Raw genomic sequence first — 19882 nt, forward strand, 5'->3', positions numbered from 1 at the left:
AGGTGCTCTAAATATTTTTGTAAATGAAGGTCTTTTTCCTTTTTTTAACATCTCTTTTGGGATAGAGACTAATAGTGGTATTACTAGGTCAAAGGGTATGCACAGTTTTATAACTCTGGTCATACCTCCAAATTGCTCTCTAGAATGGCTGATCAGTTCACAACTCCACCATCATTACGTTAGTGTTCCAATTTTCCCACATCTTCTTCAAAATGTATCATTTATCTTTTCTGTCATATTAGCCAATCTGATACATATAAGATGGTACCTCAGAGTGTTTTCATTTGCATTTCTCCAATCAATAATGATTTAGAACATTTTTTCATATTATTAGAGACATCTTTAATTTCTTCATCTGAAAACTGCTGTCCATATCCTTTGACCATTTATCAACTGGGGAATTAAATTTATTCCTAAATATTTGACTCAGTTCTCTGTATATTTCAGAAATGAGGGCTTTATTAGAGACACTGGCTGTAATTTTTTTTTCTAAGCTTTCTGCTTCATTCGAATTTTGATTGCATTGGTTTTGTTTGTGCATAAACTTTTTAATTTAATTTAATCAAAATTTTCCATTTTGCATTTCATAATGTTCTCAATCTCTTGTTTGTTCATAAAGTTTTCCCTTTTCCATAGATTTGAAAGGTAAACTATTCCTTGCTCTCCTAATTTTCTTATGGTATCATCCTTCATGTCTAAAACAAATGGATTAGTGAATTGAATGTTATTTTTAAGAACTAGGTAGTTACTAATAGAATCCAAATTAAGCCAAAAAAGAAATAATGTAGACAATTCAAGAAAATTAGACAAATTAGAGAATTAAAATATTGTAGAAGTCTTCAGAAAAAAATAAAAATAAGTGAGTTTATGCAGTAAATCAAGGATAATAGTTCCAAAGATTAGCAGATTGATTTCCAAAGTACTTCAGGACATTGATTCTGTTCATTCATAGAAGATATGCTTTTCTAGCTGAGGGGAATAAAGGATGATTACAAGATGTCATAGATATATGGCTGGAAAGAAAGTGGTGATCTATGGTCAGAAATCCAGTTGGGAAAATCTGAGTAACATAGTGGGATATATGTCTTGGGAACCCATTTAATTATTTTTTTTAGCTTCAGTAACTTTTATTTGATATTTATAGACTGTCTTACCAGCAATAAAGGGATATGTGCCTGCTTTTGAACAACCGTACCAGTCCTGGACTTCAATGCTTTTAAACCTCTCCTTTTTTTTTTCTTTTCTTTCTTTCTTTTTTTTTTTTTTTGCTAATTTGATGAGTGTAGGAAATGAAGTTGAACATTTTTTCCATGATTGTTAAAAATATGTACTTCCTCTTTTGAAAATTCAGACCTTTTTTGAACTGGGAATTAACATTATGGCTTAACTTTTAAAAATGAAGTTTTTTAATAGGATTATAAATTTAGAAGTGTAAGGGACTCCAAGGATCATCTTGTTCAGGTAAGTACTAGAAATGATATCTGAACCCAGATTCTCTCAGTGTCAGTTTAGCACTCTTTCTATTGCACCAGGATTATCTAGTACTAGTAAGTTTCCTCTAGATTCTGCACATCATTTGAATATTGCCAAGATAATTTTTAGGTCCTAATTGTCATCCAGAGATCGCCTGTGCCTCCAGCTTCAAGTCATGTGCAAATCTGACTGACATGTCTTCATTCTTCCATTAGAACTCTGAGAAATAGAATTAAGGCTTTAAAAAAAAACACCTTTTTTGGGGGGGTGGAGAATATATATTTAGGCTCAGATATCACTCATAAAAATATCAATGTTGAATGTTTTTGTTTTGTTTGATTACAACAAGTGCTGGCTACAAAAAAAACCCCAACAATATTTAACTACCACTTATAATCAATCTGGAGCTCCTTGGCCTCTTCCTTTGGTATCAAACTTGCCCCACCATGTGGGAGGCAGGTATAGAGGTACAGAATTCCTCAGCAAGGGGAATTCTGGACCCTAGAGTTTTATACATGTGTTGTCATGCAAAACATATTTCCATATTAGTAATGTAAAAGAAAACAGAGACCAAAAAAAGAAAAAAAAGTTTAAAAATATGTTTGAATCTTTATTCAGACTCCATCACTTTTTTCTCTGGCAGAGGATAAGGTTTTTCATCATAAGTCCAATGTTGTATTGGATCTTTGTATTGCTGAGAGTAGATTAGTTGTTCACAGTTGATCATCTTACAAGATAGCTATTATTGTGTACAACATCCTCTTGGTTGTCCTCATTTTACTTTGCATCAGCTCATGTAAATCTTTCCAGGTTTTGTTTTTTTTTTGAGAACATGTTGCTCATCATTTCTTTTCAATTTAGGATCTCTTTCAAGAGGTGGTCAGTGGATTCTTTTGATGACTAATTTACCCTCTGATTCTATGACCTCAGGGCAGTTTTCTTTGATAATTTCCTAAAGGATGTTGTCCAGGTTCTTTTTTTCATCACGGTTTTCAGGTAGTCCATTAATCTTAAATTGTCTCTCCTGAATCTATTTTTCAGGTCAGTTGTTTTACCAATCAGGTATTTTACATTTTCTTCTATTTTTTTCATTCATTTCTTTCTGTTTTACTGATTCTTGCTCTCTCAAAGAGTCATTAGCTTCTACTTGCCCCATTCTAATTTTTAATAAATTGTTTTCTTCTATTAGATTTTGTACCTCCTTTTCCATTTAGCCCATTTTAATTTTTAAGGAGTTCTTCTCTTCAGTGAGTTTTTGTGCCTTCTTTTCAATTTGGCCAATTCTACTTTTTAAGGACTTGTTTTCTACAGTTAATTTTTGTCCTTCCTTTTCTAAGCTATTGACTCTTGCATGCCTCTCATTTCTTTTCCCAATTATTCCTTCAACTTCTCTTATTTGACTTTTAAAATCCTTCTTGAGTTCTTTCAAGAAGGCTTTTTGGGCTTGAAACCAGTTCATATTCTCCTTTGAGGTTTCAGATGTGGGTATATTAACAATGCTGTTCTCTTCTGAATTTGTGCCTTGATCTTCTCTTTCCCCAAAATAAAAATCTATGGTGATTTTCATTTCTCCTTTTGTGCATGGTATTTGCCTATTTCCTGACTTGGAAAAAAAAAAGATGTTGATTTCTCCTGTTGGAATGAAAGGGGCACTTAATCAAGCTTCTTTTCCTGCTCACCCAGGCCTTACACTTGCATATTTGGCTCCTGCTCATCCAGGCCCTACACAGGGATGTTCTGCTGCTGGTGGATGTCTGTTAGTCTGGAGCTCTGCCTTCTGGAGTTGTGCTTCCCAGAGTTGTGTTGACGCACAGGATAATTTTGCTGCTAGTGAACTCTGTTGCCCATGGTGGTTTTCTGAGCTGGTGTCTACCAGTTCACCTGCCTGTATTAAGGATCTCAAGAGGGTCCTGGTTTTTTCATTTGTGTGCTCTACCAACCTGGATCTTAGGATCTCCCACTGGAAACTGAGGTGGGGTTGTCACTGGCTTGCTGGGATGCCTCTAGTCCTGTAATGCTCCCCCTCCCTTCAAAGTGAAAGAGGCCTTTCCTGTTAATCTCCCAAGCTTCCTGGGCTACAAGACTGCTTTTCCTTGTATTTTTGCTGGCTCAGGGTTTCTCACGGGTTGATATTTTCTGGGTTTTCCGAGGTCAATGAGGGAGGGTGAAAGCAACTTACTTCTTACTCTACCATTTTGGCTCCCCAGCCAGTTAGTTTCAGTGTCCTTTGTTTTTCCAATAACACATTTCACAATTTCTTCTATTTCCCCCCATTTTGGGGGGTTTGCTTTATTTTTTTTTTGATGTGTCATGAAGTCATTCGTTTCCACTCGCCCAATTCTAAATTTTAAGGAATTATTTTCTTCAGTGAGCTTTTGTACCTCCTTTTTGATTTGACCAAATCTATTTTTAAGGAGTTCTTTCCTTCTGTGAATTTTTTAATGTCTTTTTCTATTTGGCCAATTCTTCTTTTCAAGGCATTCTTCTCTTCTTCAGATTTGTGTACCTCTTTTATAATTTGGACTGTCGTCTTTTTTAAGGTGTTATAGTCTTCATTATTTCTTTGTGCCTCCTTTATCAAGCCGTGGTCTCTGTTTTCATGATTTTCTTCCATTGCTCTCATTTATCTTCCCAATTTTCCTATCCCTCTTACTTGATTTTTAAAATATTTTTGAGCTCTTCCATGGCCTGAGACCAATTCGTATTTTCCTTGGAGGCTTTAGAGGCAGAAATGTTGACTTTGTTGTCTTCTGAATGTGTTTTGATCTTCCTTGTCACCATCATAACTTTCTAAGCTCATGATTTTTTTTCTGTTGTTTGCTTATTTTCTAGCCTATTTCTTGACTTTTAACTCTATATCTAAGTGCAGCTCTGCTTCCCAAGTGGAAGGGGCACTGTCCCAAGCTTCAGCTTTTATTGTGCACCTGTTTTCAAAGGCAATTCTGGGAACCTGTATTTTTTTTGACTCTTCCAAGGTGGTACGATCTAGGCACAGGGAACCAGTGGCCTTCTAGGTACTTAGTATAGCCTTTTGACTGAGTCCAAGTTTTACAGAACAAATCATTTTATTAAGGAGATTTATTCTGTGAAGTTTCGATTCAGTCAAAGGGCTGCACTTGAGGTCCTAGAGGGCCATATGTGGCCTTCAGGCCACAGGTTCCTCAGTCCTAGAGAGGTGTGTTTACTACTCTCCTCTACTGTGCACTGGTTTGTGAGTGACCACAAACACTTTTTTCAACCCCAGAACTGTGACCAGGGTCCTCGCTCACCTGGGACTTCCAGTTCTGCTGTGCAAGTACTCCTCCTCTTCCCAGTGCTGCCACCCTGGATTGTGACTTAGATCCAAATATAGGCAATGCACCAGAGCTCTGACCCTGGTGCCAGCAAAGGGAACTCCGGAAATCTTCCTATTCATGATCTTATGTCATTACTATCTGTGAGCTGAAGGGGTCTAGAAACTTCTACTGCTGCCATTGATTCAATCATCCAGAGGCCTGTTCCTGGTTTCCTGAGGCTTGGTCTGCGCTGGCACCACCTGTGCTGGACTGTGCTCTACTGTCACCTTGGTGCAACAGATCTTTCCTGCCGACCTTCTAAATTGTGTTGGGCTGTAAATTGTTTCATTCTGTCTTTTGTGGATCCTGCCATTCCAGAATTCATTTTAGAGCATTATTTAAAGGTGTTTAGAGGAGTTTTGGGGAGAGCTCAGGGGACTCCTTGCTTTTTCCCTACCATCTTGCTTCCATTCCTCCTACAGCACTGATTTTAACAACTCTGGCCTAACAACATAGTTTTAGCTCCTCACATGAAGAAAAGCATGGACCAGTTTATCTTGTTTAAAGAGCTTTTGTACTGTACATTTCAGAAATAAGTTTTGACTTGTTATTTATAAGAGGGACAATTAATACAATGGTAATATGGTGGATCAAACTCTACTGCAGAGAGCGCAACTCCGATGGGCTGGCCACATTATTCAAATGTTAAATGTGTGCATATATATATATATATATATATATATATATATATATATATATATATATATATATATATATATATATATATGATGGAGACTTACACGGGGCAAGCTCTCACATGGTGGTCAGAAAAAGTAATACAAGAATACTCTCAAGGTCTCTCTTAAGAACTCTGAAATCCATTGTGTGAAGTGGGAGTCACTGGAACAGGACTGACCAGCATAGTGTGCCCACATCAGAGAAGGTGCTGTGCTCTATGAGCAAAGCAGAATTGAAGTGGCTCAAAAGGAACATGAAATGCAGAAATTTGGAGAATCCACCCCAAATGTTCCCATGGACTACTTGTGCCTTTTCTGTGGTAGAGCATTCCAGGCTCATATTGGTCTGATCACCACAGTCAGACCCACTGTAACTTGACTCTAACATAGTGATGTCATTTTGGGCCTCTTCAAGAACAAAGGACAACAACAAGGCAATACTGTGGAAATTAGAATGAGGGAGTGCTACCGAAAGCTCATACAACTCTTTATAGCAGTCTCTGCCAGACTTTTATATGCCTTTAAGGAGATGTTACTTTTCTTCAGTTTTCTTTGCTTCTAGTCTTTAATTATTTTTCCCAGATTTTCCAAATAAAATGTATGTTAACTTACTAGGCCTCCTTCATATTTTCTTAGTTTCTGAGTTTCTTTTCAGACTTTGGATGCTTTTTCTTTTTCTGTTAGGAGTCAAATTTTATAGGGAGAAACAATGTCTTTAATTCCATAAGAGAAACTATCACCAATTTCCATATAATAACAGCTAAATCATGATCTTATTCCCTAAGCACAGCCTGCAATTCTTTAAGTTTCTTAATATTGGAATCTGGAGCAGATAAGATGGCAGATGCCAAGGCAGCAATGTATGTATTTTTTTTCTCCTGTAGTTTTTCCTCTACCTCTCAATTAAATATTCTTCTGTGGTTAGCTTTGGCATGAGATCCTCAGGAACCACTTCCTCAAACTCTATTTCTTCTTGTTATTCTGCCTCATTTTTGTTAATATTGACAACTGTCTTCTCCCTGGTCCATGGAACAATGCTGCACCCATCTTTGATAGAAAGCAGGCGAATTACTTCTTTTAAATCTTTCAGTAACTGCACGTAATCTTCATACCTCATGTCCAAAAGAAGAGTTTATTCTTCCCCTTCTGTTCTCTAAGCTCTATGTATATAGTTTCCATCCTCCAGTAGAACAGATTTCTTAGTTATATCTTTTATAGCTTGTCTAAGTTTCCTTCATTCTTTTTGGTATTTCTTGGTAGTACTTTGATGTTTATATTGTTTATTTTTTGACTCATTATTAAGTTTGACTTTACTAGTTTTCAGGGTTTTCGGTGGGAACCATGGAGAAGGATACCAGCCACATGGGGTTTACCCCCATTTAATTCTACAGTGATTAGTAGTGGTATAATGGTCTTTCTGTGTATTCTTATTCATTAGTCTTTCATTTATATAAGTGACACTGCTGTGAAAGTTTCTAAATTGTAGTCATTCACCAAAAAAAGTCTTTATGTAAAAATATAACTATCCCTGGGCCCGAGGATCTGGGTTCAAGCTCATTTCTGCCACTAACACAAAATAGCCACACTGGCTTTTTTTGCTGTCTCTAATGCGGGCTACTCCATCATTTGAATCAATGCCTTTTCCCTAGCTGTCCATCATTCTTGGAATGTACTCCCTCACTAGTTGTTCCTGGTTTCTGACTTCCTTCAAAATCAGCTAAAACTCTACCTTTAAGAGGCTATTCTAAGTTCCTTCTTCTATTCCTGCCGGGGTCTTTCCTCTTAGACTACCTCCAAAACATCACCTCTAAAATTTTATTTTACACACACAAGCAAATGTATATGTGTGCATACTTAAGTATGTATGCAACATTATGTGAATTGTGAGCACGTATAAGTGCCGTCAAGGATACGTCCAGATGTGGCTCACAAGGATTCAAAAATAGATGTCTCTCCCTCACTTTTTCCCAAGGAAGACTTGTTCTTGCCAGAAGGGTGAGAAAAATGATAATAACCAATGATTTGGGGAGATTCAAATTTCCCCCTTTTTTCTTTTACTCTAATTGCAAGACCTCAGTCTCTGAAGGCTGAGTTAATCTTCTCCTTTATCCAGACCCCACCCAAGTGGGGCAGCCATTGTGTTCCACTAGGTTTGGGAAAGGAAAATTCTTTGAATTGATTGCCCAAGACTGGCCCTAATTTAGAAGTAAATGACACAATCAAAATTCAGGTCCAACCTCTCATTGTAATATTCATTCTCTCAATAATTGTTAGCCAATCAGATTTGATTGCCACCCTGTGAGCTCACCACCATAATTATCTTTGGTCTAAGAGAGAGATGGCCAGCTGACCATGCTTTTATTAAGATTCTGGTGTTGTTAATAAAATGATTAAATTATTCAGAAATTATGTCTCTTGAAGCTTTTTAAACATCACAAGGGTAAGCAGGAAGATGGGTCCAGAGGCTGGCATCCCTATTCTCCTCAGAAAGAGAGTATACCATGCTAAAATTCCATTTATTTGCTCCCTTAAATATCTAGTCTAAAGGGATAGAATTTTTAGATTCAAGTTGCACTCCTGATCACTTTATCTTAGTAGGGAAAGAGTACATCAAACTATATATCCAAGCCTTGATGCCCTTCCCATCAATGACAGTTCCACAATGAACATACATAGTGAAAAAAAAAATCCACGTATCTTGTCTGTGGTTTGTCCTTTGTTCTCAAAGAGGACCATAATATCAGGGAGATGATGATATGACTTGCAGTTGAATTTGATCTGAGTGAGGGAGAGCTATGCAAAGTTACCAGCCTCACTTTCTCCTGCAGAGCATCTGGATCCACTGGCCAGATATCAATCAGGACAACTGAAGATGGGCCAGGATGCAGTAAGGGATCTTGGTCTTTTTAAGCTAAGGTCTTTTCAAGCCTTAAACCTAAATCCATTTATATAAACAGCAAAACAGAAAATGTAGAAAGCATACTTATGAAAATAATAGCTAATACACAAAGGGGAGTGAACTCTTATATTAGGAGTGAGATATCTGAACCCTACCAAGAGAATCTCAGATCTCACCCAAGTTGAAATTTCCCAAAGTCTCATCAGCATTGTGAATTATCATCTCTGTGATATGAGACACTTTGGTGTTGTCGTTTAGTTGTTTCCAATCATGTCCTCACTATCTTATTTGATTCCTCCCACATGTAGTTAAATGAGCAAGCACTTTTCAAATGATTCCATTTTTAAATAACGAGGGATGACTGAGTATTGATTTGAGTATTGTTCCTAGAGAAAAAGGAGAAAAAGGTGGAGTAGAGGGGAGGAGGGAAGAAAGAAAGGAAGCAAATAAGTATTTATTAAATACTTACTATATTGCAGGCACTGTTATAAGCACTTTGGGTACCTAAGTGTCTCAGTGGATAGAGCATGGGGCCTGGAATCAGTCTTCCCAAGTTCAAATCTGGCATCAGACACTTACTAGCTATGTGACCCTAAGCAAGTTACTTAACTTGTTTGCCTCAATTTCTTCATTTGTAAAAATGACCCAGAGAAGGAAATGGCAAACTACTCCAGTATCTCTATCAAGAAAACTTCAAGTGAGCTCATGAATTGTCAAGTATAACTGAACAACTAACACTTTGAAAATATTAATTTGATCCCACAACAACCCTTTGAGGTAGTTTCTATTATCCCAATTTTACATTTGAGTAAACTGAGGCAGACACAGGTTAAATAACTTTGGTGGGGTCAGAGCTAGAAAATGCATGAGACTGGATTTGTTTTCAGGTTTCTTCTGAAATCCTGAGGTTTTCCTGGTCCAGCTCTCCTCACTATGACAAATATATAATTGACAGGTAATCTGGCAATATAGTGAGCTGCCATATTGCCTACACTACATGCCTATCACTGAAATCAGAAAGACCTGGGTTATTGAGTGTCAGTATTCACCAAATTTATACCTTCATTCATTTAGAATGCAAAAGAGGAAGATTTTATCTTCTCAACTTTGTTGTTGTTATTGTTCAGTCAATTTAATTTAATTAGCAGTGAAAAAGAAGCAAAAGTTAAATCCTAAACTAAAAAAAAGATACAGTATATAATTTCATTCACAAGCATTGTAATTATTTAGAAGACAAGCAACTGAATTTGCTTTGAATTAATTGGTTAACCATAAGACAGAATGAAATGGAAAAATTTGTACAATGTGTACAATGCTTCATAAGCCCATTTAGCTTAGTTTTTTTTTTTTGACAAAGATACTAGAGAGTTTTTTGTTTGTTTGTATGTTTTGTTTTGTTTTTGATATTTCCTCCTCCAGCTCAAATGAGCCAAAAAGGATTAAGTGTCTTGCCATAGGTCAGACAGCTAGTAAGTGTCTGAGGCCAGATTTGAATTCAGGAAGATTAGTATTCCTGACTTCAGACCTGGCACTTTATCCACTATGCCACCTAATTGCCCCTAGTTTCTGAATTAATTGATCACAAAGCTCTTCACACTATATGTCTGCATTCATGCTACTGCATATTCAGCATAGTCATTGCTAATTCCCACATTTCTTCTATCAAATGAGACATTTCATATTTAGCAATTCTGACACAAAACTTTATACAATGAAAGTCAGATGTCATATAGGACATGAGGGATAACTTTGTTTTTCTTTAATAAATGATTTTATTTTCTTAGAAAAACTGTCTTTTGCCAACTTATTCTGCAGGTACACTTTTCAGATAGTTCTCTTCTCTTTCTTTCGCTCCCTCCTTTCTTCCCTTTTTCCATTTCATTCTGAATTATGGTTAACGAATGAATTCAAAGCAAATTCAGTTGTTGTCTTCTAAATAATTACAATGCTTGTGAATGAAATAATATATATTTTTATGTATGTTTTTTTTTTTAGTTTAGGGTTTAACTTTTGCTTCTTTTTCACTGCTAATTATTTTTTTTTCTTATACTTGTTTCAGATGCCCTATTGGATTGTATCCTCAAACCAATAATATATTTATCACAAAGTTGTATTACTTCACTTTTTAAAATCAGATCCAAAAAAGACAATTTAATTTAAATTTAATTCCTGAAAATTTTAAACAAATAATTATGAATATTCTTAAAATACTTTATTTTTTTACAACTTGGCATTTGTTTGGAAACAAGCTTATGGTTCATTTCAAATGAATATGATGTTGAAATGAATAATGTTGGGAATTATAACTGACTACTTATAATTTCTAAACAAAGATTGCTCAACTTGCTTGATAAAATTTATGTCCAAATATAGCATAGAGTGTGACAATGAAATGCATCCATGATTCCATATGGACTTTTAGTGACAGTGGTAAACTGTGCTTCTGGCAAGATTTCATATGCAACAACTTAAATTTGACATAATTTTTGCATACATGTTAAATAATCAATGTACTATATTCACTGTTGATTGGATTGGATATAGACTTGTGCCAAGAAAAGCTTCCTAGGTTGTAGAGATATCCAAAAATGGAATGTACTACATATGGGAGATCTTCAAACGAAAACTAGAAACCCATTTTTTATATGCATTTTTTTGGGGGGGTGGGGCATCATCTTTTGGAATATAAGTAGAATAATATAGCACTGAATATTTTTCAATTCTGAATTTCCATGATCCTGAGTGTTGGAGTTAAAGGAAGAATCCTTTAGGTTGAGTCCTGCGCTCACTACTTATCGGATATGTGCCCTTATTCTGTACCATTTTTCCTCATCTGTATGCATGTCTGTGTGTATACGTATTTGAATATATAGTGTAACTCTACACATTTAATGTTACATATGTAATTCTCAATTTTCCTTTCTTGCCCTAATCTCTCTGCTGACCTCTAATCTCACATCTCCAACTATCTTTCAAACATCTTAAATTGGATATCCAGTAGAGATCTTAAATTCAATATATCCAAAACAGAACTCATTATATTTCCCCTTAAACCACTCCTCCCTCCTATCTTCCCTATTACTCCAGGAGACAAGATCATCCCCCAAGTCTTTCAAGCTCACAGCCTAGGAATCATATTGGATTCCAAGCCATGCCTCATATCCAAACTATTGCCAATGCCTGTCAATTTTACCCTTGCAACATTTGCAGAATATGCCACCTTCTGTCCTCTGACATTACCACTACTCTAATGTATGCTATTATCACCTCATTCCTCAATTACTGTAATAGTCTGCTGTTGGGTCTACCTGCCTGAAATCTGTGCCCAATCTAATCCGTTCTCCTTTTGGCCACTAAACTTATTTTCTTCAAATCTGATCGCATCACTACCTCCTACTCAATAATTGCCAGTGGTTGCCTATTGCTTCCAAAAACAAATACAAAATGTTCTGTTTGGTATTCAGAGCCTTCATAACCTCTCCTCTCCTATCCTTCCAGTCTTCTTACACCTCGCTCCCCAACACATACTCTTCAATCCAGTGATACTGGCCTCCTGACTATTCAAGGAACAAAACATTCCACATTATTTCTAGCTGTCTGTCCATCATGACTGGAATTCTCTCCCTCCTCTTCTCTGATTATTGACCTCCTTGGCTTCCTTTAAGTCTTAACTAAAATCCCACCTCCTACAGGAAGTCTTTCCCAACCTATCTTAATTCTAGTGTCTTCCTTCTGTTAATTATTTCCTGTTTATTCTGTATATAGCTTGTTTTGCATATATTTGTTTGCATGTTGTCTCCACCATTAAGTTGTAAGATCTATGAAGGCAGGGACTTTTTGCTTCTTTTTATGACTCCAGCACTGAAAACAGTGCCTGGCACATAGTAGGTGCTTAACAAATGTTTATTGAATCAAATTGAATATATATGTATGCATGTATGTGTGTATATATACCACACATACATACATAGAAGGGTTATCACTTGTACTTTCTATTTTATATGTTTATTTATATATGTATGTTTCCTGAAACTTGGGACTATTTCTTTTTGTTTTTATACCCATAGGGCCAAAAGCAAGTTCTTGTTGATTGTTTCAATGGAACAAATAGATCTTGCTCAATTTGCAAGCATTTAAAATAAATCACTTATTTTGAGTTCCACATTTTCTCTCTCTCTCTCTCTCTCTCTCTCTCTCTCTCTCTCTCTCTCCATCTCTCTTCCTCTCTCTCCCTCATTCAATGAAAAGTCAAGCAATATCAGACCCATTATATACATGAAGTCACACAGAACCTATTTCCATATTAACCATGTTGCAAAAACAAACAAGAAATATAATAAAAGTGAAAATAAATGCTTCAGTCTGCAGTTAGATTAACAAGCATTCCTTAAGTACCTACATCTGTTAGGAACTCTACTATCAATTTGGGATAAGATGTCAAAATATAAAAAGATCTGCCCACAAGGAGCTTGCATTCCACAGGGAGGAAACAAGCATTATATAGATAAGTAATTTTTAAAATACATAAAAGAAATATAAAATTATTTCTGCACAGAGAAGCTTTAATAATGGATTAGAGGAAACCAATTTTCTCAGGTGAAATTTATCCAAATGTCATGAAGGGAAAAATGTATATTAATCCAGCTCTTCAACAAATTAGCAATTCCATTTCAGACTACACACCACTTTATGTCTGTGTGTTCTTAATTTCATTATCCATACAACAGGAATAATTCTAGTTGCCTCATAAGCTTAAGAGAAATAGTTGGTAATTACATGATAGTCCAAATAATACTTATACATCCATCATTACATGACACATGTTTTCAGTTTCAGTACACAAAATTTAATTCACACTTTAAGAAACGTTTCTAAAATTTAGATGCATTGCCATTAGGTAATGACAAAGACTTATGGTTGCAAACTCTCAGGCAGTTTGCAATCACAAAGAGATCAGTGATTGATTTAGGACTCCTTTTCAAGCTGCCTTTTCAGTCTTATCTCACACAATCCCCCTTCACATGTCCTATACTTCAGCTAAACTGGATTACTTACTGTTCACTGAAAATATCCTTAGATTGCTTGATTCCACACCTTAAACCATAACATTTACTATACCTTTGTTGAAATCCTATCCAATTTTTAATGACAAACTCAAATGGTGCCTCTTCTGTGAAGCCTTCCCTTATACATCCATTACAAAATAAGCCTTTTCAGACTCCTTTGTCTTAGTGATTTGAATCTATTTTTATCTCAGTTTTCCCATATTAATCTGTATGGATATCCCCTTTATTAAACTGCAAACTTCTTTAGCAAGGATTTTTTTCCCATTTTTTAAAAAATGTTCAACCTCCCCTCCCCTGCCATCAAGAAGTATAATATAAACACACATTTACATAATGATTTAAGTTTTATGAAGCACTTTCTTTTTAACAACAGGGGAGGATTAAGGGGAATGTGGGGGGTAAGGGGTTGGTGTAGTGAAGCATGTCTTTTTATGTAGCAGACCTAAAGTGATATAGTCAGCCCCCATGAAATATTCAACAGTCTGGTCAGTGAGGCCTCAGTCACAGAAACCTGGAGATCGAGAGGCCCATTCTGGCCAATAATCACAACAAAACAAAAACATTAAAATGTCCTATATTACTGGTGGTAGGAGACCGTTTACTTGGAGTTGAAGCTGTGGTTGAACGCAGCTCTGGCCTGCACCCTAGGGACACACAATTCTACTAAAGACAGAAGATTATGGCAGGTTTACTTTAGTGGCTCAGCCTGGGAAGCTGACCAAAGCCTTCAAATACTTTATGGAGGGAACAGGCAGACCATGGACCCACTTCACATCCAGCATAGGTGCTGGAGAAAGAATCTCCAATTGATCTCTCACCAGCACCCAGTCAAAGGCAACTCTTGGGGGCCCTTGAGCCAGTCTTGGACAGACTGCCGACCATCGAGGTATCCTGCTATGCAGATACTCCTCTCCTGGACCCATGTAAGTCCCTCTTCCCCCAACTAACCATCACCTTAATATAGCATTTCATCTAGCAAACAGGCATTTACTGTCCTAACTCATGCATGACTACTTATAGCCTCTCTTCAGTATCCTAGATTGATAATTCTTTTGCCTTTCTTTTGTACACACCACAGTATACCCCCATGGTCACTATAACATTCCTGTCTGAGCAGATAGGTCTTTACCACCTTTCCCTATGCTATCTCAACTATGTATCAGATAAGATTCTCTGATCTCCTTTCTCCATTTGTGGGTTTACCTGTGTGTGCATAGCTCTATGAATTTAGAATCCCATTCTTATTAAGCATCTGCAAAGGAAAAAAAAAAGGCCCTTGTTCTTTTGCTCTGTTTTCAGTGGTGTTTTCAGGGGAGAAAACATAGAACAAACTGGCTGGGCCAATAAGTTCTCTTCTGCTATGTAGCTCTCAATTCAATTAAGTCAGTTGGCAAGCTTACTCAAATTCAGAGTAGTACTGAGGAATATAAAAGACTAAAATTAGGATTTGTACCTTTCCTCCTTACAGATAAAGGGAATGTTTCTTATACATAGATAAAATGGCCTAGTGCTTCTGTTCACGGGAATCCATATGCGCTATTTATTCTAATGCCAAATAAAAAGGGAGAAAATATTCTCCACCAAGGGTCCATGAGCAATAGAAATTCTGATGCAAAGTGAAATTGTTTTTTTTTCTAAACGTTTGATTTAATTACCCAATTCTGTCCCCCTGCCAAAATATTAAAGCAAAATGCAGAACTCTCACAGAGGGCCCAAACAGGTGTGGAGACTCACCTGGCCTTCACCTGCTGCAGCGGGACAGAAAGGATTATTGCTTAACCATCTCATAAGAAACACTTCTGTGGATGATGAGGTGGTGGTATCAGAAGTATACAGTACAGTTCTTCCAAAAACAAATGTGAGGCATACTGTGGCAGTTCTGTCTATGAAGGGAGTTCTGTAGGCATTATTATGGTACAGTAATATCATTGTGTTCAGGCTAACATTCATTAAAAAATGACATTAAACACAATTGCATGAAAGATCCAAAAAATTAAAAATTAAAAATAGGTAGAAGTATGATTGTTCATCTTCATGCCCTGCTCCTGTGCTCCAGACTGCACCCTTCACCTAGCTCTCCATTGACATGGATTGGGTGCCTGGTCTTCTGCTTGAAGAGTTTTCACTGTTTCTAGCACAACCCAGATTTCCATGCTACTGTTTCTGAACCAATCATGTTTAAACAATGCTTCTGCAAATATTTACCCTTCCACCTCTTGTTATGAGAAGGATAATGAAATCAACACTATCATTCCTAGAAAGAAGATGTAAACTCATCCATCACTCACCATTCCTACAACTTCTCTTGCCTTGACATCCAGATATGCATTATTTTCCTTATTTAGATGTAAGTTCCTAGAGGGATGGAATGGTTTTGCTGTTTTGATTTTTATCCTTAGTACTTAAAATATATACACATATGTTCATATAGTGCCTGACACATAGTAAGTACTTAATTTTTTTATTCATTCATCCCTCTCCTATTTATGGATGAGAAAAATAAAGCATACAGATATAAAATGATTTGCTCATGATTACACAGCTAAAAAGTGTCTGAAAAAACATCACACGAAAAAATTCTTGTTTAATTTCACATATCTTTTTGAATTAAAAATATCAATAGGTGTTGGGCATATATAATATATAAATGTATAAGATTCTAAAGCTGAAAACTATTCTAGAAAATTTATTTTAATTTTCTTATTTGAAAAAAGAAAAAGAAGCCCTAAGAGTTGAAGTAACTGGCCCATAGTCATAAGATGATATGATAATAACATTATCAACAACCACAATAGCAACTAACATTTATATGCAGCTTACTATGTACCAGGAACTGTGCTAGGCACCAATCTCCTCTTTATTATTTTAAGCAATGAGAAAACTTAAACATGGAGGAGGTAAGTGACTTGCCCAAGGTCGAACAAGATAGAGAATAATAGAACTAAGATTTAAACCCAGGTCCACTAACTGTAAATTCAGTGCTTTCTCCAGAGCCATAGCTAGGGAAAGGTCATAGGGGTGTTGCCCAGATGTGAGAAATTTAGAGGCAGTGAAGAGCACTGCCCCTCTCTTCCCTTATTTGCTTCACAGTTCTCTGTTCCCCTTGCCTATCTTAAATTTAATGGTGGCTTTGACCTTGAGCATACTTTGTCTACTTCTGGACAGGGAATTCAGAGGCTACAGGGAGCTTCTTCCTTCTCCCCCATGAATACCTTCCCTATCTGGACCAAATCCTCACAGCAAAGCCGTTATCATTGTGCCTACTTCTACCCCCTAAGGAATATCAGTCCCTGCTTACACTGTATATTCTAGTTCTAGTTTAGCTCTTTTCACTACACTACATAGATTTTTGCTGCTCAGCATACATCTGCTTGATAAAAATATGCTTAGTAAAGTCTTGCTATTTAATAACAGTACAACTTTAAGAAAGACCATTCATGTGAACATAAGATAATGGAATGCATGATAAAATTTATTTTAACTGATGAACTGTACTTATTAATAGCTTATTGTGACTTGATGAGTGACACTGAACCTTAACTTTTTGTCCAAAACCCTGGAAAAAATGTATCTTTGAGTTCTGTTTATTTTCTCTGCTTTTGAAATAATAAAAGAGGCAAACGGTTTAACTCTCTATTTTTTTATTTGTCAGCTAAAAAAAGATCTATACCTCAACCTTCAGTTGTCTGCTTAGATTTCAATACCTTGAGCTTTTCAATACCCCCCCCTTTTTTTGCTAACGCATTAATTTCCTAGTTTTTGAAAAAAGAGGCATCAATTTCCAAGTCAGCACTTTTATCCGATAATAATGTTGCCCACATAAAAATGCTGAGAATTTTGTACAGTCACAATGTTTGAGCTCAGTTCTAAGTAGTATGTAATTAAGGTAAAAGTTGTTTTCTTCTTTACATAAATGAAGAACATCATCTGATACCAGACTCTTCCTCCACATGGCTGTATTATAAAACTTAAGTTGCAGAGTGCAAGAACATGACTGAATAGTTGGCATCATTTACTAAGAACGTCAGTTATAAAACTGATAAAAGGTAATGATTTTATCATAAAATTGTGACAAAATAAAGAATTCTACAAGTAGCAGTGAAAATCAAGAGACCCTAAGGGATGAGAAAAACATCTGCATTCAGGAAGATGCATTAATGATTATTTTTTCAGTATGAACGCTTGATGATAAAAAGCATATTTTGTAAAATGTATGGTATTTTGGGTAATAATAGACTAATTGAAGTCTGATGGTGAATGCAATTAAATAATAATAATAATAATAAAAACATGTTATTGTCTACAAGCTGAAAAAAAAAGCCTGGATGTGTTTTTTTTTTTTCACATCTCTCTTCAAATACTTTCATTGTTGAAAAGGATGAAAGTAGCTTCTTTGTAAAGCACACAGATAAATCTACACTTTTATTTGACTTATTTTAAATAAAATGTTCATTGACTGAAAAATGACATCAAAAGGAACAATAGGAAAGAACCGCATAATTTGTACTAGCTCTATCAAATTTCAGAAGGAAATTGAAAATTCAAATATGTTCAAATGCAGTAGGCACTCAATAAATACTTCATGACTTGTCTTTTCTTTTCCTGTCTTCTTTTAACTTAAAAAAAAAAGCAAATATCATTTGAATGTGTAACACCTACTAAAATGTGTAGAGTACCTCTGGGGCAAAACTTAAATGTGGATATTGGAATATACGCATAACTGATTTTGGTTTGCTAATCATGTGATGAGCTTCTTTGATTAGTATGTAGCCTGAACTAGGGGTGCTGTAAAAATAATCTAGCTGACTGGAATCAGGTTCTTGTCTGGCTGGCTTTTTCTTGACAACTGACAGAAGAGAGACAATCTGTGAAAGATGAGGCCCAGGGCCCTGTGTCTGCGGCCTATTTGTGGCCTATGAATTTGGGATCTGGTTCATTGCCTTGGTATCATCTGTACTACCTTATTTGACCATGCTTGTGTGATTTCTCTGAGATGACAATAGTTGAAGTCTTTTTTGTTATCATGTGTCTTTTTTAAAAAGACAGGATAATAGTGTTAGTACATCTGGGGTCATAAATTTGCTAACTGAGGCTGTTGGTATTTTGTGGCTCAGAATACTCTCCAAACCACAGACCTGAGCCTCTAGATATGACACACTCAGTTCATAACAAAGACATTTTAATTAATAGACTATGTAAATAAAACAATAAAATGTCACCCCTTCCACCTCCCCCCCCAAAATAAAAAACTTTTCCCACAAGCAAAATATATACTTAGTGGACCTTTATAATAAACATGTATGGGGTATATAAGCATGCTTAACACATGTGGCTGTGCCATATACATGAATGAGTGGACCTGCAGATGTCACATGACTAAAATGCACATTACTAAGAAAACGCATTGCTAACACATGCATGAAGGGTCAACTTAACTCTTATGGTACTGATAAAAAGTTCTGATGTCTTCTAATATAATTGCAGTGTTTTCTGCTCTCAGCAGCCTTTTCCCTCTGCTTCCCATGAGGTCTTTTGTCTTAGTTCTTCTGCTTCAGGCATCACTATCCATGTCCCTCCACTAGGTCTCTCAGCTGGGCTTTGCTCTCCATTGCTCCCTATCAGGCCATTCCCAGAATTGCTTGTTTTAAAACCTTCATTAGATATGCCGTCATTACAGTTAAATCAGAGGATCATTTCAGCACATCTACAATACACTGGAGTGGCTAAAAGGAGACATACTCTGGTTAATAAATTTTGTTTTGTTTTTCCCCATCACAGAAGAAACTAGAGCTCTCTTAGCCTGCTTTTCCAGTCTTCTTCTGTACCTCAGTTATAAGCCACAGCTGTTTCTAGAGTCCCCTTCACCGTGTACCTAGTGTGATTTCTAGTTTTCTCCCCAGCTTTTCTCAATAGCCATACTCAACCAATGGCTGTGCAGCATGCTTGAGGTCTCTAAGGTATGTTTCTTAGCTAAGCTTCTCAATTAAGCTCCTCAGTCAATATCTAAGAAACTTTTTTTCACTCTTTTCAGGCAGGCTTCCCTCTGTCAAAAACAAGAACTGTGAAACTAGATTATCTTCAATCAACCACATAAAGAAGCACCAAGGTCCAGAATGAGATCTGGGATGACCTTGAACTTCTTAGCACTCATCTATTAACTGCTCTCTTTTTTCCAGCTTTCTTCTCATCTCCACTTGACTGATTAATTTGTCTCTTGACTCTTCTCACCTACTTTCAATTCCTAACTTGGCCTGAACATTACAGCCCTACTCTGGGTCTCAGAATTTATCTGTCATCTAATATTTTAAAAGTGTATCACATTCCCAATTTGAGGCAAATCTCCCAGGGAATTACTTCTCCAAAATATAAAAGGCATTGAGTAACACTGGAGCAAAGAAACAAACTCTGTTTTCCAAGTAGAAGAGAGATTGC

The 19882-nt window shown here is 36.3% G+C and overlaps 1 pseudogene; it reads right to left on the reverse strand.

Annotated features, from left to right (window-relative positions):
- Nucleotides 1-3184: 3184 nt before the first annotated feature.
- LOC110198602 (nucleolar complex protein 3 homolog) lies at nucleotides 3185-12449 on the reverse strand (annotated as a pseudogene).
- Nucleotides 12450-19882: the final 7433 nt, after the last annotated feature.

The sequence above is a fragment of the Phascolarctos cinereus genome, unplaced genomic scaffold, assembly GCF_003287225.1.
Source record: "Phascolarctos cinereus isolate Bilbo 61053 unplaced genomic scaffold, phaCin_HiC Scaffold_2;HRSCAF=192, whole genome shotgun sequence".
NCBI lineage: Eukaryota > Metazoa > Chordata > Mammalia > Diprotodontia > Phascolarctidae > Phascolarctos > Phascolarctos cinereus.